At 35.7% G+C, this 24,497-nt stretch overlaps 1 protein-coding gene across 4 annotated transcripts in view; it reads right to left on the bottom strand.

Annotated features, from left to right (window-relative positions):
• ACSL4 (acyl-CoA synthetase long chain family member 4) overlaps positions 1 to 24,497 on the bottom strand; it is a 96,448-nt gene that overhangs the window by 56,410 nt on the left and 15,541 nt on the right. The gene's annotated exons all lie outside the window — the stretch shown is intronic.

A 24,497-nucleotide genomic window follows, 5' to 3' on the forward strand; every position in this document is an offset into this window, starting at 1 on the left:
TGGCATGCGTGCGGCCCGGGTTCGATCCTCAGCACCACATACAAATAAAGATGTTGTGTCCGCCGAAAACTAAAAAATAAATATTAAAAAAATTCATTCTCTCTCTCTCTCTCTCTCTCTCTCTCTCTCTCTCCCTCTCCTCTCTCTTTAAAAAAATAGATTTTTTTTAAATTGTTTTAGTTGTTGATGGACCTTTTATTTTATTCATTTATTTATATGCCGTGCTGAGAATCAGACCCAGTGCCTCACACATGCTAGGCAAGTGCTCTACCACTGAGCCACAAGCCCAACCTTTTGTGATGTTCTTTAAAATACAAAATACATAAACCAAAAAAGTCTGAAGATCAGTTTTGTGGTTGAGGATTAACCTTTTTTAGACAATGTAGTAGAATATTAGTTACCATCTAAACACTAATCATTCAGTAATTTAGTAAAATAAGACCCTTCATTAATTTCATATTGCTAACTTACATTTCAACACCACAGGAGTGTCTGGGCATATGATGCCATGATTCTAAAAAACTGAAGATTTTATTCCATCCATTATCACTCACTAATACTTGCATACAATTATGTTGTGAGAATAATCCTTCAAGTATTTTTAATCTAGATATTCCAATGGAAGTCATAACAACAAATATCCACATATCTGTAATCATCACACTAACCAACTAGTATTAACTGGAATTTTCTCCTTTGGTACCATTAGAAAGATAATGGAAAGAATGATTTGTGTCCAGATCTATCACTAAAATAACAGGTGATGCCTTTTGTTCTGTTTAACAGAATTACTTTCAACCTCAAGTTAATATCCACCATCTACATTTTGGGAAATAGTATCAGCACATTTGCTTTTGCTTTCATATTACTACTAGAATAAATGCTATCTCATATTTTAAAAAGTATAAGTCTGAACACAAATGGTTAAGACTACTGATAAACAGAAGGTAGGCTATTTTAGATTTTCTTATTTTTCTCCCATTTACTCTAATATGAAGGATAGGGAATCCTGAATATACATATTAAAGTCCAAAGAGCTCATGAGGTAACAGTTATAAGAGAGAAACTTCATAGTTGTATATGCAAATTATATATTACTTCCACAGATAATCCTGATAATTGAAAAATGACCAAAAAAACCACCCTTCTGTAAAAGTAAAAAGATCTGTAAGTGATAGGAGGCTAGGGGGAGGGAGGACGGAGGGAAATACCTACAACTACCTACTAGTTTATTACATTTGGAAAATAATTCCATCAATAAAAATTTGCAGAGGATAGTCAAAACTTGACCCTTGACACTAGGGAAGTTGTGGAGGATGGTCAAGTGTCAGAAAACTCTTCCAACTACATGAGAGCACCAGTTTCAACCTAGTCACATACAATTTCATGGGCCCAAATCAGCTGGGCAACAAGAAGCAACTCTAAGAGGTTGTTTAATGCAAACAATGATAAAGCCCAGCATAGTGACACATGCCTATAATCCCAAGGACTCCAGAGGCTGAGGCAGGATGATTCCAAGTTCAAGGCCAGCCTTAGCAACTTAGCAAGACCCTATCTCAAAATAAAAATCTTAAAAAGGGCCAGGACTGTAGCCCAGTGGTAGAACACTCATGAACACATCTCTGGGTTCAATCCCCAGTACCAAAAGATGGTAAAATGTTTCTTGATGCCTATAACCTTAAAGGTCATTTCCTTTTTAAAAAGAAAGAGGGGTTTGGGGGTACAGTAGCCCATGCCTATAATCCCAACAGCTCAGGAGGCTGAGGCAGGAAGATCACAAGTTCAAAGCCAGCCTCGACAACTTAGCAAGACCCTAAGCAACTCAGTGAGACCCTGTCTCTAAATAAAAAATAAAAAGGTCTGGGGATATGGCTCAGTAGTTAAGTGCCTCTGGGTTCAATCTCCAGTATGGAAAAAAAAAAGATAGAGGGTGTGAGGGTGTAACTCAGTGGAAGAGCATGTACTTAGCTTGTGAGCCCTCCTGAGTTCCATCTCCAAAATTCTCACTCTACCACCTGCTGCCAAAAGGAAGGAAGGAAGGAAGGAAGAAAAGAAGGAAGGAAGGAAGGAAGGAAGGGAGGGTGGGAGGGAGGGGAGGGGAGGGGAGGGGAGGGGAGAAAAGAGAAAAAGAAAAAGAAAAAAAGAAAAAAAGAAAAAGAAAAAGAAAAAGGAAAAGGAATGAAAGTAATCTTTCTTTAAAAAAAAAAATACTTTTTTGTGTGTGTGGTGCTGGGGACTGAACCCAGGGCCTTGTGCATGGGAGGCAGGCCCTCTACCAACTGAGCTACATCCTCAGCCCTGAAAGTAATCTTTCTAAGCTAGCCTAAAGGAGTTTTTCTATACTACAGAAAAATTGGCCCTGCACTCTCCTCTCTTCTAGCCTCCCTCCTACAAAACCACAATGTCATTTACAGTCTTTCTATTAAAATAAATTGAAGAAATAATTTAATATAAAAGAACTAAGCATATTACCACCATGCAAGTTCTAGTTATACATGATCAGGGACAGTGATAATTTGGCTAAAATTATAATACAAACTTTATTCAGACTTTTCACTTTTTTTTTTTTTTTTACTTTTTTGGTGATATATGGAAGGTAGAAAGTCTGAGCTAAGAGAATTTTTTAACAAACTAAAGTGTTGGATAAGGTTTATTTCTATTTAATAATAACCTGGTAGCATGAAAAAAGATAATAGAGCATTGAAATTTTATCATCTTACAAAATTAGGGAAGAAGACAACACTGAGAAAGGCCAAGTCACCAGGGAGCAAAACAATATTCGTGCAACTAATGAGAGTAAAAAATGATTTTAAAAAATCAAACAGTGATACATATACAAGGCAGTGTTGTTTAATTTCAGACAACCCTCATATTTTGGGACAGACTTAAAAACAAACCACTAATGTGTTTGGTTATGCCCTTTTTGTAAATAAGTTAGTCTGTTAGCCAATATTTTGAAAACCTTCTTCCAAAAGTAAAGTAAATACTAAACTTGTGATAGCATCTGTTGGAAATACTTCAAGCATGATGAATTGTCCTCTGGTAGTTAATGTCTCAGGGCAAATCTTAGTTTAAAATGAAACATTTCAGAAAAGAGTGGAAAAATATTAAGAAACTTTTACATAATATTCAAATCTGAAAGTAGATTCTTGCAAGTCCTCTTTAAAGCAATTTCCTAAGCAACGGTCTTATATAGGTTTTATTTTAGAGAAGTATCTATAATATATAAACTGGCAAATACTTATGGGTAAAAACTGTCATAGTGGATTGCAATTCAAAGTTTAGTAGAACTATCAAGAAATAATATAACAGTAAATATGATTCCATTATACTATACCTATGTTTGAGTGTTATGAATTCAGAAAAATTAGCAACATGAACACTAAATATTTAGGCAAGTTGCTGCTGTGTGGTGATTACAAGTGAATTTTATATACTTTAATATTTTTACACATTTATATATTCCAAAATTTTCAGAAATAAAAAGTGTATACTTACAATTAAATATTAAATTACAAAGGAACAAAAAATATCTCACTTAAAACATGACTTCATAATTATCCTATGCAAACTCTTAGAGGGTACTGCTCAGACTTTAAGCTATGAAAGAATCTTTTCTTTCCCCTTGAGAACATTTATGTGTATAAGTGTTCCTGGAAACTGAAATGATCATAAGATTGTGGTTCACTTGATTCATAAATATTAAAATATATTAATAAAATATTGAAACTGAAGTATAACTACCAAAAAATTATTGTGTACAGTATAAAAACTATAGAAATAATTCTAGACTGTAACAGACTAGAACGCTGTTTCATGGAAAAGTTAGAAACTTTTTTTTAAAAAAGAGTTTTAAAGCCAGGTATAGTGGTGCATATCTGTAATCCAGCAGGCTTTAGAGGACAAGGCAGGAAGCCAGCTTCAGCAACTTAGTGAGCCTTTGTCTCAAAATACAAAATAAAAAGGTCTGGGGAAGTAGCTCAAGAATAAAGCACTGTAGGTTCAATCCCATATTGCAAAAATAAATAAACAAACAGACAAACAAGTAGAGTTTTAATATTTATCCAAACATTACAAAATATATTAAATAAAGGGAAAGTACCTGTTTTATTTGATTAGAAATAAATTTGTCAAGTAAACTTGAATCCTTTTTTCTAAGCATCTTAATTACACATACACAATTTCAAAGCAAAAATTAAGTCATATTATCATATCAAATCATACACATTTGCAACTTGCTTTAAAAAAAATACAACTCTCTTACATGTCTTTCCATTTCAGAGAACACAGATACACCATTTATCAGTTCTGTGGTATTCCATTGTATGACCATATCTCCATTAAGTCTAACCAATATTTTCTACTGGTGGACATTTTGGGTTTGTCTGATTTCTCATTGTCAGAAATATAACAATGAGCATATTTATCAACACATTTATGCCAGTACCACTATAGTATACATTTCTAGCAGAACTACTCAGTCAAAAGGATATGATCTTTAAATGTTTATTCTGTTAAAAAACTTCCTTCCAGGCCTAGAAATAGTGATACCCCAGTGGCAATGAGCATATCCAGCAACTGGATCTTGATTTTCCAAATAATATTTCCCAGTAAAAGGAACAAGAAGGCTGGGGATATAGCTCAGTTGGTAGAATGCTTGCCTCATATGCACAAGGCCCTGAGTTCAATTCCCAGCACCAAAAAAAAAAAAAAAAAAAAGGAACAAGAGCTCTTTGGAGTAGTCGATTCCAGAGACAGGGAGGGGGAAAATGCAATATGAGCCTGGTATAGTCTGGTGCCAGAAAAAAAGTGCTTAAAAAAAGAAACATGTCAAAAAGTCACAGGGGCCAAACCTAATGGTAAAAACTGATACAATTTGGGCAACAAAATAATGATAATATTAGATTATATCCCAAAGAATAAGATAATATTCATAATTCCTAGTCCTATAAATAAATGATTGGCTAAATAAAAAATGAGGCAAAAGGGACAAATCTTCCTTACATAAGAATTCTAATTAATAAATGTAGAAGAAATAAAAGAAATAGAAAATCTCCATCAGAACATCACAGGAATAATTGCTACAAGAAAAAATTTAAAAACAGTGAATGCTAACAATGGTGAGCAAAAGTTAATAGTTGAAATTGGATATTGCACAGTTTCAAAGTATCTCCCCCAAGTATTTTATTTTGTATTAATAAAATATAAGTATTAGTATCACTTTGTTGCAAAGGGAAAAATAGTAACTTTTTTTGGAAAAACACATTGACACCATCTTAAGCAGGAAATCAAAGCTACCATCACCAGTTAGTTATAAGGCACATCAACATTATGCAAACTCTGTCAGGATGCACTAAGAAGAGCACAATATTATTTTGATTGTATTCTTGCTCAAATTTCATAATCTCAGGCCTGGGGTTGTGGTTCTGCAGTAGAGCCCTCACCTGGCATGTGTGAAACCCTGGGTTCAATCCTCAGCACTACATAAAAAAATACATAAGTGAAATAAAAGTATTCTGTCCAACTACAACTAAAAAATAAATATTAAAAAATTCATAATCTCAGCCAAGTTATGAAAACTACCAAGATAAACCCAAGTTGGGGACATTCTACAAACACTCCTCAAAGGTTATGAAAGACAGAGACTGAGGAACTATCATGGATTAAAGGAGACTAGGGAGACAAATAACTTAATGCAAGGTGGGACCCTGGACTAGATACTGGAACTGAAAAGGGACATGAATGTAAACACTGGTGGGACTTGAACAAAATCTGTAGTTAAATTAATAGTATTGTACAACATTAACAGTATGATAGTATCATTACATAAAATGTAAAGATTAGAGGAAGGTGAGTAAAGGGTCAGAGAAATGGTGTGCTATTTTAAAAACTCTAGTAAAAATCTAAACTTTATTTCAAAAATGAAAAACTGTTCTCAGAAAAGTACACAATTTTACTTTACTGCCAGCAGCATATTAATGTGCATATTTCCTCACATCTGCTCCAACACTGGATTAAACATCATGTTTGATGCCTAATACATTTTTATTTAAAATTTTTCACTTTTATTCAATGACTATCCAAAAATATTTCACTATATCTAAATTTCTCATATTAGGATCTTGCTCAAGACCTTTGCCAATTTTTCCATTTAATTATTCGATGTTTTGTTGATTCATTAAGAGCACTTTGTATATAAAGGAAATAAGCCCTTTTAAATACTGCAAATATTTTCCCAGCATAGCTTTTCTCTTCATTTTGGATGTTTCTTTGGGACAAATAAAGCTTAGTAAGTTTTAAGTAGTAAAACGTAACTCCTTTCTAGCTTCTGGGTCATATACTAACTTCAAGTTATAAAATTATTCCCTCATATTTTCTGAATATATGATTACCAGGTCAAAGATTTTTTATGGGATGTGGGTGGTAAGGTGAAGGTAGGAGGAAAGTCTATTGATACATACCAGAAATTACTTTGCAAAAAGGTTGTACCTATTTATACTCCCATCAGTACCACTGACTATTTTACTATGAAATATTTTTTATTATTTTAATAGACAAAAATATCTACTTTGCCTATACTCTACCCCAAAGAAACCATTTATTGCCTTTAAAACTATATCATATTCACATTCTCTGAAGTTCTTTCTTCATGCCCTTTTTTTAATCCAGAATTCTGCTTAAAATCCATCTTTTCTGGGATACCTTCACTAATACCTTAAGCTAAAATTTCTGACCTTCTTTGAACTCCTAATGATTCTAATTAGTTCTTAAATTGTATTATATTACCTTGTATTATGACTTTCTCTTAATCACTTATCTAAAACTAAGTTCATTTGGGGGGATGACTGTGTCTTTTTATCTCTATACCCATTTTTTCTTGTAAATATTTATCAAATGTTTCATGGAACAAATAACACTGGTCAGAATACACAGCTGGTTTAAGCCATTTGTTTTATCACAGTTCATATCTACCTTTCACTTAATTTGTCTGTAACTTTTTAAACTAGAATATTTTTCAGGTTTTCAAATCAATAGATATTTTTGGAAACTTCTTGTAAGTACAGTTATATTGTAGACAAAAAGCTACCACTGTTATATTTTAGAATAATGATAATCTATTGTAGACAAGCAAAATCCTTAGTTCTACTCAAAAATCTACATATTAGTCTTTTGAGCACTAGAAGGACAGTAATGTGAGTACATGTAAGTAAGTATAAGTCTATAAAAAAGGCAATATTTCTTTGCATAGTTAAATCTGCAGTTCTGATAGTTTCACTTTGCCAGTTTTGAAGCAATGCTTGTTTATATATTAGACCCATGTTTTCATCTAAGCTCAATGACAGTCTAATTTGAATGCCAAAACATTCAACCCTAGCAAATAATTCCATTAGCACTCATTTTGTTGCATAACTTCTCCATTAATTAGTATAGAGATAGACATAGACCTATCAAGTGCCTACTATGAGTGCCAAACTTCACCTGGGATGGGAAAATAAACAGCATGCAGACAAATTCCACTACTTCCTAACAAAGTTTAACTAACAAACTAACAGAGTTTCAGAGCCAAAATAAGCATAAAAGTGAAGTAATGAACTGGGTTTTAAAAAGAAACTCTTCTCATGGATGAATCTGGATGATATTATGCTGAGTGAAATAAGGAAGACTCAGAAGAACAAAAACTACATGATAGCCCTTACATAAAGAACCAAAATTAGTCAAATTCATAGAAGTGGAGAGTAGAATGAGTAGAGTGGCTTACCAGCATTTATGTAGAGGGAGAAATGGGGTGGTTTTAGCTAAAGGGTACAAAGTTTCAGTTATGCAAGATAAATAAGTCTTAAAGATCTAGTGTATAATATAATACATACAGTTAAAAATACTGTGTCATGGGACTGGGGTTGTGGCTCAGTGGTAGAGCACTTACCTAGCATGTTGAGGCATGGGTTTGATTCTCAACACCACATATAAATAAATAAAATATAGGTCAATTGACAACTAAAAAAATATTTTTAAAAATACTGTCATATACTAAAAAAATGTTAAGAGATAGATTTTATGATAGGTGTCATTGCCATCCATGCACAAATAATAAATAAGAACATGGAAGAAACTTTGGAAAGTAATGAATGGGTTTATGGCATTGATTGTGGTGATGGTTTCATGACGTATACATATTTCTAAACTCATCAAGTTGTATACATTGGATCTATATAGCTTTTTGTATGTCAATCATGCCTTAATAAAGCATTTTTTTAAAAAATTATTAGACAATAATTTGTGGTACCAATTCTCGAAGCCAATTTTAAAATTATATAGTTAATCATCATTCTCTAATTTAAAATGAATATAAATTATGTTGTGTAGCAATAAGAACACCAAATGAGCCTATCCATTTCACTTTCAGAAGTGTGCAGTATACATTTCTCAGGACAGTTTTTGTCTGAGGGTACTTTACTTGCTCTAGTGATAGAAAGCAAGGTAAAGGAGATGGAATTAAGCAGTGGAATGCATGCTAACATGAGAAATGGAAGAAGCTTAAACACAAACTTTACCTGGTTTGACATTTTGTCTGGGTGCATTTTATTCCTGCCCATTTGCTCCCTTTACCTGATGCTTATTAGAAATCTCCAAAATTTCTGAGCTACACCCTTTATTATAGCTTTCAAATTCAGTTTAAATACTTAACTTTTTAGAAAAATGTTTCCATTTTTCTTTAGCTGCTAACCCACCTCTCCCTCATATTTAATGAAAAACAGAAGCTATTAACATGGGAGAGATTTTCAACATTTGGTGCTACGAAAGGAAAAAAATGATGGTGAAGAAAGGGCTATAAAATTTCATTTATTTCTTAATAAATCTTTTAAAACTTGAATTTTGAGTAGGTATATATTCTAGCTTAAAATAAATTTGTTTAAAACAAATTATGAAGTGAGGGACTTAGTTGATATTAAAACTTACTCAACTACTCTTTACCTATCACAAGATTTTTGTAATAATTTAAAAAGATTGAGCACAATAAAATTATAAGATCATTTCAAAAAGAAACTATTCTCCCCACTATGCCTATAGAAGCTAAAGTAGGGTCTGCTGCCTCTCTCTATGGCAAAATTAAGAATTTCTTTCTAATAAGTTTCAATTGTAGTTTTACTGTTACTGTCATCTTAAGAGATTGCATAGATGATAAATGTGAAAATATAAGAAATAATACCCTGGGCTGGGGATGTGGCTCAAGCAGTAGCGCGCTCGCCTGGCATGCGTGCGGCCTGGGTTCGATCCTCAGCACCACATACAAACAAAGATGTTGTGTCTGCTGATAACTAAAAAATAAATATTAAAAAGTTTTTCTCTCTCTCTTTAAAAAAAGAAAGAAAGAAAGAATAGCCTAAAACAGTACACTGTTCCTATTTTTGTGGTTACCCAAGATTAAATTAGCAGTATCAAGAAGGAAAACATCTGTAGTACCACCTTCTCAGGAGGCTGAGGCAAGAGGATCATGAGCCCAGGAGTTAAAACTTAGCTTAGGCAACATAGTAAGACTCTGTCTCAAAAAATAAAAATAAAAATAAAAGAAAGAGAAAAAGGTGGAGGAGGAGGAGAAGTAAAAGAGAAGGAAGAAGAGGAAGGGGAGGAGAAGGAAGATGAAAACATTCTCTTTAAAAGCTGTCAATATATTAATTGCATTTAAATGAGAATTTTTAAAGTCATTAACATCAATAAGTCATGTTTTTAAGGTCTATCTAAGACATAATTTGACTATTCTGAAACAACAACTAGGAGAAAAAAATTTCAGTAGACGAAAATTGCTTCCACAGTGATAATTCTTGACTCAGGGGATCAAGAAACTTATAATAGTTATTTTTAAATATTATTGACAAATAAAATGCATAATGGTAGACACTAAACTTACCAAATCTCTCCCTTTCAAGTTTATTCAGGAAGTGTGTTGATACAAGTAAATCTGAATTTCCAAGGCTTTCATTAAAATATTAGAGACCTGAATAATACTTTAAGGAAGTGCTTGCCACTTTAGTGATCTTTTTTTTTTTTTTTAAAGAGAGAGTGAGAGAGGAGAGAGAGAGAGAATTTTTTAATATTTATTTTTTTTTTAGTTCTCGGCGGACACAACATCTTTGTTGGTATGTGGTGCTGAGGATCGAACACGGGCCGCACGCATGCCAGGCGAGCGCGCTACCGCTTGAGCCACATCCCCAGCCCCACTTTAGTGATCTTGACCAGGAAGAATTCCTATAACAATCATGACTTCCCACAGAATTTGTATAATTTTGGCCAGAAGTTATGCTTTGTTTTTAAAAGTCATAAAACATGAATATTAATAAGTATATACACAGAAATGATGAATATAATGAGCGGCAAACATTCATGGCATAATAACTTTTTGGGGGAAAAAATCACATTTTCCCCTATAAATTATACAAAAAAAGGAAAAATATACATTTTTAGAAACATAGACTCCTAGAATTAAAATATAACCTGATTCAATGATTCTCAAACTATTACCTAGGGCTGAAAGTTCCTTACAGTTCTATTATGTGAAATATTACATCTCTACTTTTTACTTCTGCCATGAACAATTTTATTTACTAAAACAGCATGGGCTGGGAATATAGTTCAGTTGGTAGAGTGCTTGCCTTGCATGCACAAGGCCATGGGTTCGATAGCCAGCGCACGCACACACACACACACACACCCAGGCCATGGGTTCGATAGCCAGCGCACGCGCACACACACACGCGCGCGCGCACACACACACACACACACACACACAAAATAGCAATGCACTAAGGTTCCATCAGAACTATTGCCAATTAAAAATAAATTACTCAGGCTGGGAATGTGGCTCAAGCAGTAGTATGCTTGCCTGGCATGTGCAGGGCGCTGGGTTCAATCCTCAGCACTACATAAAAATAAAGATGTTGTATCCACCAAAAACTGAAAAATAACTATTAAAAAATTCTCTCTCTCTCTTGTCGCTCTCACTCTCTCTCTCTCTCTCTCTCTCTCTCTCTCCTCTCTCTCTCTCTTTAAAAATAAATAAATTAATTAATTAATTACTTGGTCCTGTCAAAAGTACATAAAAGGGAACTTTATATAATAGTGTTGACAGAGTGGGAATTGGTACATGTTTTATAGAAAGTAATATGTGTTAAGAGCTTTTAAAGTCATAACCTGCTAATTTCACTTCCTACTTCAAGGAATATCCTCAGGAAATAACGAGACACATACACAAAAAACATAGGGAATAATCATCACTGTGGTATAGATAACAGGAAAATTAGGAGCAATCTCAAATCCCCAAAAGGAGATTGGCAAGATAATGATGCACCATTATCAAAGATTATTTAAGGATATGAAAAAACATGGAAGATACATGAAGTGAAATTTATTCAAGATGAAACTGAAGATACAATATCAATTTTCTCAGACTTATATGGGCTATAATTCAAAATGTCTATGAGTTGTAGAATTATAGGTGACTTTTAGTTTATATTTGTTCTACATTTTTAAAAACTTCTACAAAAATGTTAGTTTCATCAATTAATAACAAAGTAAAAAATATAGCGTCAGGTTTTCAATCTCTTCTAGTATATGTATGTGTGTGCTGATAAGTGACCATAAATATGGCTCAAAAGATGTTTGGTCCTACTCTGGAGGCAAAGTGACACCAAAAGTTGACTTTAACTGTACTGAGGAAAGTAGATTACTTAGTTTTTAAACTAGACTCAAAGCAAAACCATCTGTGCAGCTAAATAAAATGATGTTTATTTTTTCTTATATAACTACAAAGTTAAATGATTCTGAAGGCTAAGCACCCTTGCTGTCTCCTATAACAAAATGTGACTAACAAATATTAATAAGTATTAGTAAGAGATGGGCAATATCAAAAAGCCAGACAATCATGAATCATGAAGGGTTCCACATGTAGATAAAATTATAATTTCTGAAAGACAAAAATTTCACTTATCCTATTCAAACAAACAGGAACTCAAATGGAGGATGATATTGGTATAAGATTAAATAGATACTGCCACATTATACTCACATGCTTTTATCTCATAATGAAAAAGTTTTCAGCTGACCAGAATTAGTCTCCTACAGGGTATGAAGCCTAACCCTAGAGAAGGTATCTCAAGCAAAAAGGACCAAATAAGTATAACTCCTTAAATGCCTGTCATAGTTATACCCAGACTGTTGCTTTCCACATTGATGATCAGAGGGTCTATGAAAAGAGGAGATTTAGAAGAGAACTCTGTCACTCCTTTTTTGTTTAAAACATGGTCTCTGGGAACAAAAACTCAAAACTTTGGAGGATATCATCTTACCTAAGATGGTCTTGCTTCAGAAATTCTAATCAACTATGATATCACATTACAAATGTGTACCAGCTGACTTCATAATGAAGGGGAATGGAGAAAAAGCTGAATCATTTCTTTTCCTCAACATTTTCATTTCAAAATGTTTTGGGAAACAGTAAAGTTATCATTAAGTAATCTTATTTCTTGTAAGGCCTACACATTTATGAATGTGTCCTGCAATAGCTTCAACAGGGCCTAGCAATATGGATTTCACAACACTAAGTATCATTAAAAAGAATACAGGGCTGGAGATGTGGCTCAAATAGTAACGCACTCGCCTGGCATGAGCGGGGCGCTGAGTTCGATCCTCAGCACCACATAAAATAAAATAAAGATGTTGTGTCTACCGAAAACTGAAAAATAAATATTAAAAAATATTCTCTCTCTCTCTCTCTCTCTCTCTCTCTCTCTCTCTCTCTCTCTCTCTCTCTCCTCTCTCTAAAAAACAAGAATACAGTTGAGATATATATATATATATATATTTGTTGAGAGCCACAGCCAAAGGGGCCCCAGCAAACTTCCAGCTGCCGGCTGATGATTGGCTCACAGCGGCCCCAGCAACATCTAGCTGATTGGCTCCTCTGCGGTGATGTTCATTGAGATGTTTCCCCGCCCTTCAGACTGCCAGCTGATGATTGGTTCACAGTGGCCCCAGCAACATCTAGCTGATTGGCTCCTCTGCGGTGATGTTCATTGGGCTGTTTCCCTGCCCTTCAGACTGCCAGCTGATGATTGGCTCACAGTGGCCCCGGCAACATCTAGCTGATTGGCTCCTCTGCGGTGATGTTCATTGGGCTGTTTCCCTGCCCTTCAGACTGCCAGCTGATGATTGGCTCACAGCGGCCCCAGCAACATCTGGCTGATTGGCTCCTCCACGGAGCTGCTCATTAGGGGACTTCTTTGGCTCCGCCCATGCGACCCAGCCAATCAGCCTCAAGAGCAGGAGGATTGTGGGAGGTGGTGAGGTTTGTGTGGGGGTGAGAGGCTTGGGGAAGCCGGTGGTGGCAGTTGGGTTCTGAGGGTTTTTTCCTGAGGAGCTGTTTTGTTTGGCGTTTGTAGTTCTAAAAATAAAGTAAGTTTCTTTTGACAAGTGGCTCCTGAATTGTGCCCAGCCAGACTGCGGCATTTGGTGGCTTGCACGGGGAGCGACTGAGGGTAAGTAAACTGCTCGCCCCTGAGGGCAGGGCGAGAGGATGGGTAGCCATTCTAAGTTTCCTCTTTTGTTTTGCTTCATTTTTGTTTTAAGTTGCCTGTCCCTGGAGATGAGTGAGACGGAAGAAAAACCACTCACATCTGAGGAAAAACTATTTGCGTCTGAGGAACAGATAGGGAGAAAGGACGGATGCACATTTCAGGAGGATAGAAAGGCTGATATAATGAATTATTGTTCCATTTTTATTGCATTCTGTCTCGGTTTTGTTTGGCGTCATCTTGTTGGGTTGTATTATAGTAGAAATACGGGATCAGCAATTAGTAAAAAACAAACCAAAAGACTGTTAAGTAAATTATTAGAGGAAGGAGGCTTCCCAGTAAAATCAAGAGCAGTCAGGGCATACGTTGATATAATACAAAAATGTAGCCCATGGCTTTTTAAGGAGGAGTTGTTAAATATATCACAGTGGGACCACCATGGTGAAGATTTAAAAAGAATAGAAAAGAACAACCCAGGGACTCTGCCAGTTGGCACATTGACATTGTGGGCGTTCATATCTGGTTTGCTTAGTCCAAAGCCTTCAGTTCAGACAAAGGTAGAGGAAGGAGAAGACATATTGATGCAAGTAAAAGAGAAGGTCTCTCAAGTTAGTCAGAAAGAGGAAAAGATTCAAGTAAAAGAGAAGGTCTTTCGAGCTAGTGAGACAGAGGAAGGAAGTTTAGAGCAGAAAAAGCCATCAGGGGAAAAGTTACAACAGGAGACTGCTAATAACACCTTTCTATCAGAGAGCGTAAGTGTCCAACCAACAGCACCACCTCTACAGGAGACTGCTACTAACAGCATTCTATCACCAGAGGGCATAAGTGTCCAATCAACAGCACCACCTCCATATGCTAGGAGACTCCCAACCCCCGCAGTTGATAGTTGGGATCCTGAGACAGGATCTCAAGTATACCCTGTATTTGAGGTAGGAGGACAGCGAATTTACCAGGGTTTAAATTTCAAAACAGTGAAGGAGCTAAAAGAGGCTGTAACAACCTATGGTCCTCAAGCACACTTCACTGTAAGCTTGGTCGAATCCATTACCAACTTAAACATGACGCCAGCAGATTGGGCTAATATTTGTAAAGCTGTGCTAAATGGAGGACAATACCTGTTATGGAAAGTTGCCAATAAGGAATTTTGCAAGGAGACGGCTAGGCAAAATGCAGCAGTTGGTTATCCTCAGAGAAATCTAGATATGTTGTTAGGAAAGTGACCTTATGAGTATCGGCAGCAACAAATTGCATATGATCCTGGTGTATATTTACAAATTGCTGTAGATGCAGTTAAGGCATGGAAGACTTTACAAGGACATGGAGGTTTACAAGGTCAATTATCTAAGATAATACAAGGAGCTAATGAACCTTACGCTGAATTTGTAGATAGGCTTATTCAAACAGCTACCAGAGTCTTTGGGAATACAGAACAAGCAATGCCATTAATAAAACAACTGGCTTATGACCAAGCGAATCGTTGGTGCAGAGATATCATTAGACCATGGAAACAGGAAGATTTAAACACATATATTAAATTATGTAGAGACATTAATGAACAAGAGCAAGTCATGGCAGCTGCAGTAAAACAGGCTTTAGATGCCAGAGACATTAATGAACAAGGGCAAATTGTGGCAGCTGCAGTAAAACAGGCTTTATATACCCGGCCAAAACATGCTACAATTGTCAACAAACAGGACATTTAAAAAGGAATTGCCCCATAGGAGGAGGGTTTAACAAAACTAGGTATCAAAGGAGTAGAATACCAGGTATTTGCCCACGATGCCGTAGAGGGAGACATTGGGCTAATGAATGCCATTCTCAAACCACCATAGAGGGTACTCCATTACATTGGGCTAATGAATGCCATTCTCAAACCACCATAGAGGGTACTCCATTATCAAAAAACGAACAAGGACCAAGTGTTTATCCACAATATCGTGGAGAAAGGCATCGGGCTCCGTTGCCAAAAAATGGACAGGGGGCCCCAATGCTCCAGGGCCCCAAACCACAAATATACGGAGCACTGGAGGAACCCAGCAACCCCATCAGGGTAGTGACCAGGACACATTGTCCATCAGATCCCTCTTCAGACAAACCAGAGGGAGCGCAGGGTTGGACATCTGCGCCTCCGCCAGATCAGTACTAACTCCAGAGATGGGAGTTCAAATCATTCCCAAAGGGGTAAAAGGACCTCTTCCCAAAGGAACAGTAGGCTTATTATTGGGACGCAGCTCTTCTACTCTAAAAGGACTTTTGATAAGTCCTGGGGTAATTGATCCCGATTATGAAGGTGAAATAAAAATTATAGCCAGTTCTCCAAAGGGTATATCAGTAATTTCACCAGGAGATAGAATAGCACAGTTACTAATAATACCAAGCCTACATGATAAATTTTCCAGTCATGCTGTAGAAAGAGGTTCCAAGGGATTAGGCTCCACAGGTGTAGATTGGGCTATGCTTTCTTTAAATTTAGATTCTCGCCCCATGCTAAAACTAAATATTCAAGGACATGAATTTAATGGGCTACTGGATACAGGTGCAGACCTTAGCATCAACTCTCGTCAAGAATGGCCAAAACATTGGCCATTACAACAAGCCACTCAAATGCTTCGAGGCCTAGGAGTGGCGACTAATCCCCATAGAAGCGCAATGGTATTAGATTGGAAGGATCCTGAAGGATGTGAAGGAACTATACAGCCATATGTATTGGATCATCTTCCCGTAAATTTATGGGGACGAGATGTCTTAGATCAATTAGGTTTGACATTAACAAATAATATCAATCAAAATGTACCCACTATTATGGCTAGACAAGGTTTTAGGAAAGGAAAAAGATTAGAAAAACAAGAACAAGGTATAGCAGCACCAATACAAATAGATCAAGGAACAGACAGACATGGGTTGGATTTTCACAAAGGGCCACTGAGACAATAAAAATTACATGGAAATCAGAAAGACCAGTATGGGTTCCTCAGTGGCCCTTGACTAAAGAAAAGATACAAGTAGCCCATGATCTGGTCAAACAACAATTAGCGGAAGGACATATACAACCTTCTGTATCTCCCCATAATACTCCCATTTTTGTCATCAAAAAGAAATCTGGTCAATGGAGATTATTGCAAGATTTAAGAGCCATTAATAATGAAATGGTCATTATGGGACCTGCTCAATTGGGGATTCCTCAATTGTCTGCTTTGCCAAAAACTTGGTATGCTTTAGTTATAGATATTAAAGATTGTTTTTTGTTTCAATTCCAATTCATCCTGAGGATAGTCCACGTTTTGCATTTACTATCCCTGCACTAAATCATGAAGGTCCTGATCAGAGATATGAATGGAAAGTACTCCCTCAAGGGATGGCTACCAGCCCAACTATGTGTCAAATTTATGTTAACAAAGTAATCCAGCCACTTAGAAATCAAAATCCTGAACTACAAATACTTCACTATATGGATGATGTATTATTAGCACACAAAGCTAAAAACACATTGCTAGAATGTTATGCCACACTTACAAATTTATTAAAAAATTATAATCTAGAGATAGCAATAGATAAAGTACAATTAAATTTTCCAATTAATTATTTAGGAGTTCTATTATCCTCAACCATGGTCCGTCCACCAAAAATTCAAATACGAGTAGATCAACTCAAATCACTTAATGACTTTCAAAAGTTATTAGGAGACATAAATTGGATAAGGCCTTATCTAGGTATTCCAACAGGAGAATTGGGACCTTTATTTGATATCCTAAAAGGTCCATCAGATCCAAATTCACCCCGAATGTTAACGCCTGAAGCAAGAAAGGCATTAAAATTCATTGAAACATATATGGAAAATATGCATTTGGATAGAATTGATATAAGTTTGCCTTTATTATTTATTGTACTACCAACAAAAAATATTCCTACAGGAGTATTTTGGCAAGAAGGTCCATTATTATGGATACATTTATCTTATTCTCCTAACAATATTCTTACTAGGTATCCTGAGGCTGTAGGAAAATTAATACTCAAAGGAATAAAAACAGCAAAGGGAGTATTTGGAATTTCTCCCAATAAAATTATTACTCCATATACTATGAATCAAATTGATGAATTAGCTAATGAGTTAAATACTTGGGAAATAATCATGTGCAAATCTAATGTTTCATTTGATAACCACTTACCATCTATTCCTTTATTGTCTTTTTGGTCATTGCATCCTGTAATTTTTCCAAAAATGACAAGAAAAACACCTATCATGAATGCTCCAAATATATTCACTGATGGGTCAAATAATGGTACAGCAGCAATAGTTACACCTGATCAAACTTTTACATTTTTAGTACCCAAACAATCAGCTCAAAAGGTAGAGCTTAATGCAGTATTACAAGCTTTTGTGATGTTTAAAGATTCTGTATTTAATTTATTTTCTGATAGTCAGTATATAGTTAATGCTATAGTATCCCTTGAAGATGCTGGTAGGATTTCCCCTTCTTCTACTGTTTTCTCTTTGTTTTCCACTATACAAAGTTTAATCTGGAACAGAAAAGATCCATTCTTTATAGGACATATCAGGGCACATACAGGATTGCCTGGAGCCCTTAGTTTGGGCAATGATTTAGCAGATAAAACTACACATGACATACATATTTTCTCTACACTAGAAGAAGCTATAAATTTTCATAAAAGGTTCCATGTCAATGCTAATACTTTACAAAAGCGTTTTAAAATAACTAAGGAACAAGCTAGACAAATAATAAAACAATGTCAAAATTGTGTGACCTTTTCACCACAAGTTAATCTTGGAGTCAATCCTAGAGGATTGATACCTAACCATATTTGGCAGATGGACGTCACACATTTGCCAGAATTTGGAAAATTAAAATATTTGCATGTTACAGTTGATACTTCTTCTGGATTTTTGATGGGCTCCCTTCATGCCAGAGAAAAAACTAAAGATGTTATAGCTCATTGCTTACAAAATTTTGCCACTGTGGGCATTCCAAAACAGTTAAAAACAGATAATGCCCCTGGTTATACTTCTACCTCTTTTAACCAATTTTGCTCATCATTTGGCATTACTCATATAACAGGAATCCCATACAATCCACAGGGACAAGGCATAGTTGAAAGAGCTCATCAAACTATTAAAATGTACTTATTAAAGCAAAAAGACAGAATTGGGAAGGGGTATATATTCCCCAAAGATAAACTTAAAATAACCCTTTTTACTCTAAACTTTTTAAATTTGGATTCATCAGGACTTAGTGCTGCAGAAAGGCATATGTGTCCAAAAAATGTACATAAGCCCAAGGTACTCTGGAAAGATATTCTAACAGGACAATGGAAAGGTCCTGACCCAGTAATTGTCTGGAGTCGGGGGTCTGTTTGTGTGTTTCCACAGGAAGAACAGCAGCTGATTTGGATTCCGGAGAGATTAACTAAAGTCCTGACCCAGTGATTGTCTGGAGTCGGGGGCCTGTTTGTGTATTTCCACAGGGAGAACAGCAGCCGATTTGGATTCCAGGGAGATTAACTAAAGCGATTTCTACAGACCAAAAAGAAGATGATTTGGCTCAAATCCATAACAGCTGATATCCAAAACTCCAATTTGGCTATCCTTACATCTGCAACAGAACCAGGATGCTTTTTTCAATATCTATTTTATTATTGCCCTTTCCCATATCATGAAGTTCTATTTTGTTTTTTGAGCTCATACAGACCTAGGTTAATGTTTTGCTGATCAGTTCTATTTTTGTTTTTGACTATAGAGTTTTTAAACATTGCAATGGAGATTTCACCTGTAAAAAGTTATAAGGCCTTTACTATTATGTTATGTGTTGTATGTATTATATTATGTGTGCACACTTGTGTTTTGTGTTATATGTTTGAATGTACGTATGTCCATATATCATATATGATGAGCACTCATGGAAAAATGGATCCAAATATTTTTTTTATTCACGTGATTTAAATGGTTTAATTTAAATTGGGTAAATAACTGTTAAGAATTGTTTTAATATGTAAACAAAAAAGAAGGTTAACAGATCTGTTTGTTTACTTTCACCTTTCCTTTTCATTATATTTAATAATTCTCTTCAAGATAATGTAAATTGTTAAGAAAATTGTTTTCTTTTCCCTTCAAGATAATGTAAATTGTTAAGAAAATTGTTTTCTTTTAGTGCCTTCTGGAATGTTACATAATTTTTTCTTTAGCCATTATTGCTAGAATTCCTATCTTCATCCCAGTGCCGGTGAAGACAAAGATAAAACTAATCTACAGTTTCTGCAATAGCCATCACTGAACTGCTTGCAGAACTTGCCTAAACTATGTGTCACTTGTATGCATTGTGAACTCACTTGTATGCATTGTGAACTATCTGTTGGTATAGCGACTTGTGGTAGTGTTGGAGTATTTTTACTGATGATGTCATCGGTTGTACAATTTTTCCAACAGGAGCCGTCAATTGGCTTGGTGTATCTTCCTCCCTTCTGCTTGTCATGACAAAGACCTCTCCACAGGTGTGGCTGTATACTAGACCGGTAGTCAATGACCGGTAAGATCCAATTACAATGGACCAACCTAAGACAGGAGGCTGATGCCCTGAGGTCAGCTCATCCGAAGACGGGTAAGGACCATATGTAGTATTGGACAACCTAAGGCAGGCACGATCCCTAAGCCACATGCTTGTTGTTTAAACAGAGAGGGGGAGATGTTGAGAGCCACAGCCAAAGGGGCCCCAGCAAACTTCCAGCTGCCAGCAAACTTCCAGCTGCTGGCTGATGATTGGCTCACAGCGGCCCCAGCAACATCTAGCTGATTGGCTCCTCTGTGGTGATGTTCATTGGGCTGTTTCCCTGCCCTTCAGACTGCCAGCTGATGATTGGCTCATAGCGGCCCCAGCAACATCTAGCTGATTGGCTCCTCCACGGAGCTGCTCATTAGGGGACTTCTTTGGCTCCGCCCATGCGACCCAGCCAATCAGCCTCAAGAGCAGGAGGATTGTGGGAGGTGGTGAGGTTTGTGTGGGGGTGAGAGGCTTGGGGAAGCCGGTGGTGGCAGTTGGGCTCTGAGGGTTTTTTCCTGAGGAGCTGTTTTGTTTGGTGTTCGTAGTTCTAAAAATAAAGTTAGTTTCTTTTGACAAGTGGCTCCTGAATTGTGCCCAGCCAGACTGCGGCATTAAAATAAATATTAAAAATAAATATTAAAAAATATTCTCTCTCTCCTCTCTCTTTAAAAAAACAAGAATACAGTTGAGATATATATATATATATATATATATATATATATATATATATATATAATTTCACTACAATATACAATTATATATATATATATATATAAAATTTCACTACAATATACAATAATACCTTTATTTAAAACTTACTGCTTTTAAATTTTAAAAAAATTAAAAATTAGATTCAAGAACATTAATGCTTTTACTCCAAAGTAAAGGGAAATTGCTCTGTGGATGATAGTTAACTCAACTGCATTGAGCCAGTGCTTCTGAAGTAAAACAAACTTAATCTTTGGATGAACTGGTTTAAATGAAAGTGATCACATTTCCCAGCTTACCAAATGCTGGTTTATACCTGTTGTCCAAAAGAATTATCAAAGACCCTCTCTTTTGCAGAAATATCCTAGTAGTGATTATAGTTGTACCCCAACCCTTCCCACAGATAATAACACAAAAAAGTATGACTTCCAAGTACAAACTCTTCTTTGAATCCTAAGTCACATGATAGACGAATAAATGAAAGCACTAGGTATATGACATTAAACACAGACAACCAACATGACTCCAAATGTGTCAACAATATCAAATTACTATTAATTTTAAATAGTTTATTTACAACTGAACACTTAGAATCCAACTAAAATCTAGATTAACACCTTAACTATTATTGACTTTCTGAAGTCAATTCCTAATCTTGAAAACATATAATACATTATATTGGGCACAGTGGCACACACCTGTAATCTAAGTGGCTTGGGAGGCTGAGGCAGGAGGATCAAAGTTCAAGCCAGTCTCAGCAACTTAGTGAGGCCCTAAGCAACTTAGCAAGACTCTGTCTCAAAATAAAATATAAAAAGAGCTGGAGATGTGGCTCAGTGGTTAAGTGCCCCTGGGTTCAATTCCTTGTATCAAAAAGAAAAAAAAAGTATAATTTAGTACAGAATAAATCAGATTCACTGTAATATCTTCAATTACAGGTTTTTGGTTCATATGACTTTTTAAAAAGAGTATAATTCTATTTAAAAAGTTGTGTTCACCCTTTCATTTTAGAAATCAGAGAAAAGGATACTGCCATACTAACTTTAGCATGCAAAAAAAATCTACACTTGCAAGGAATACATATTTTTGCTAATTAAAATATATAAATATATAACCAGTTATAATTTCCCATTTATGACTTTCTGGAAAATATGGGTGAGCAATCTTAGAGTTGCATATCAAATGAAGTATCTGATTCTCAATCAGATACATAAAAGATCAAAGCAAATCTGAACTATTTGTAAATTAATCCAGAAACTGCAAGCTCCAACTCCTGGAATAGTCTCTCTTTAGTATAGCCTACCAATCAGAATTCTAAGAAAGATTGTATTTAAAATGGCTCACAGTGGGGGAAAATACTACAGATCAGCAGGAGCTATGATTCAAATGGTAAGGAGGTGACCATTCAGGTTTCAAATAGGACACCATGTCTTAGCTGAGAGGCAGTCCATATGGCAGCCTGGATTCAATTCCAGGCTGTGCCATTTACTAGAGATGAATGACCTAGGGCAAGTTAACCTCTTAGCCTAAATTGCCACAACTATAACATGGAGGGACTACTACTATGTACAGGGACTCTTGTAAGGTTTAAAAGAGTTAAACTCATAGCCCTAGCCATTATGAACTTGTTTCAGTTTCCCAAAAGCACCACCCTTAATCTCTCCCCTCTCCTTCTAGCACATACCTTTTACTCTGTCAAGAACATTCTCTACTCCTTTTTTCTTGCTTCCTTTAGGTCTTAGTTTAAATGAAATTTGTACTAAGCCTTCCTTGACCACTTATTTATTTATGTTGGCTACATCTGCCATTTATGATCAAAGCACCCTATAGCACCGCACTTAAACTTTTCTAAATTTCTGTTCCCTTGCTAGGCTTTACTTCTCAAAGAGAAAAATCATGTGTGTCTTGACCACTGAAGTACCTAACACAGTACAGGTTCAGAGTAGGTGCTTAATAAATATTCCTTGAATAAATATGGAATGAAATAATAAATTATACAATGGAGAAAGGAAACCAAATAAGGATTTTAAACTAAATCTTTCACTCTAAGTGAAAGTTTATGCTTCTTCACATTTGAGATATATAGGACTGCTTCCTCTCATACAGCAAGAGGCTTGCTATTAAACATGACAAGTGTCCATATTCTGACCAAGTACAAACTTTATGCCCATTCTGCTTATGAAGAACTATGACTTCACAAGCAGAGCAAATAACAGTTTCTTCAGTGTGTTTATACTTATTATTTCATGCCCCATATTCCAAAGCATCTATTAAAATAAGGATATCACAGCAAAATTATAAGGTTAGTATATCTCCCTGAATATTATCAGCTAGGTCAAATGAAATCCTTGAGCACCAGTGTCACAGGTGGTGAGAAGAAAAGGAAAGTGTGACCATGATCACAGAAAAGCATGTAAAAAAAAGGGGGGGGGGGGGGTGATATCGTGGAGTAAAACATTCAACAGCTTGTCTAGAGGGTGCCACTGGGTGGCAGTAGTGCCCCAGAGCTTAGGTTGAAAGCTCACAAGTCTGTCGCCATTACTTTTATTGGCAGAAATAATTCACAGGAATTCAAGTTCCCTCAGTCTACCATCAACATAGGGTAGAATGTTGTACTTATCAGAGCCTCCTGGAAGATTCTCAATGAACCAAGAAAAGAGAGAAGGGGATAACCTAGAAAATTTTTTCAACCTTTAGGATGAACCACACAAAACTGCCAACAGCAAAAAATCTGTTACATACAAAAAAAAAAAAAAAAAAAAAAAGCAATTTCAAATGGGTCAACCTAACACACAAAACCACACATATTCAAAATCACTGGCCTTTTGAGAAGTAATTTACTGAGGAGCATATGTTCATATTTCTCTGGTTTATTAAGAAGGAAAAGGTTGAGAACACCTACATGCATGGTTGACCTTTTACTTAAAGATATCAAGAATTAACTAAGCAAAAAAAAAAAATTGACGTAAAACGATATCTAAGGGTAGAGAATGAACCATAATAAAAACATTGGATGTGGAAAGAGAATAGGATCCTCAAAGAAACTGTTATACTGTGTTAAAAAAAGCAAATTAAAAATGGTATGCAGGGCTGGGGATGTGGCTCAAGCGGTAGCGTGCTGGCCTGGCATGCGTGCGGCCCGGGTTCGATCCTCAGCACCACATACAAAGATGTTGTGTCCGCCAAATACTAAGAAATAAATATTTAAAAAAAAATGGTATGCAAAATACATTTTGTAGACTAACTTTTACAGAAGTTCAAATAGTTTGCAGGGGGAATGGATTTATATTCTCCACAAGAAAAAAAAATATAGAAGGATACATACTAAAATATCAGTTGTCTCTGATACAAGCATCACAATACTGTGTTTGCTTTTTATCATTTTATCTATATATATTTTCTAAGATTAATACATACAAAACTTTGGAATCCTGGAATAGGAAAAAAAAATGGTAGAAAAATATGAAAATTCAAGAGAATTCTAGAGTTAATAGTATTGTCCCAGAGTTACATTATGCAATATGTTAACATTAAGGGAATATAGGTAAAAATTATATATCAGAACTCTGGACTATCTTTAACACATTTCTGTATATCTAAAATTATTACAAAATACGATGGGCATGGTGGCACATGCCTGTAATCCCAACAACTCAGGAGGCTGAGGCAGAAG

The sequence above is a fragment of the Spermophilus citellus genome, assembly GCF_964194105.1.
Source record: "Spermophilus citellus genome assembly, chromosome: X".
Lineage (NCBI taxonomy): Eukaryota > Metazoa > Chordata > Mammalia > Rodentia > Sciuridae > Spermophilus > Spermophilus citellus.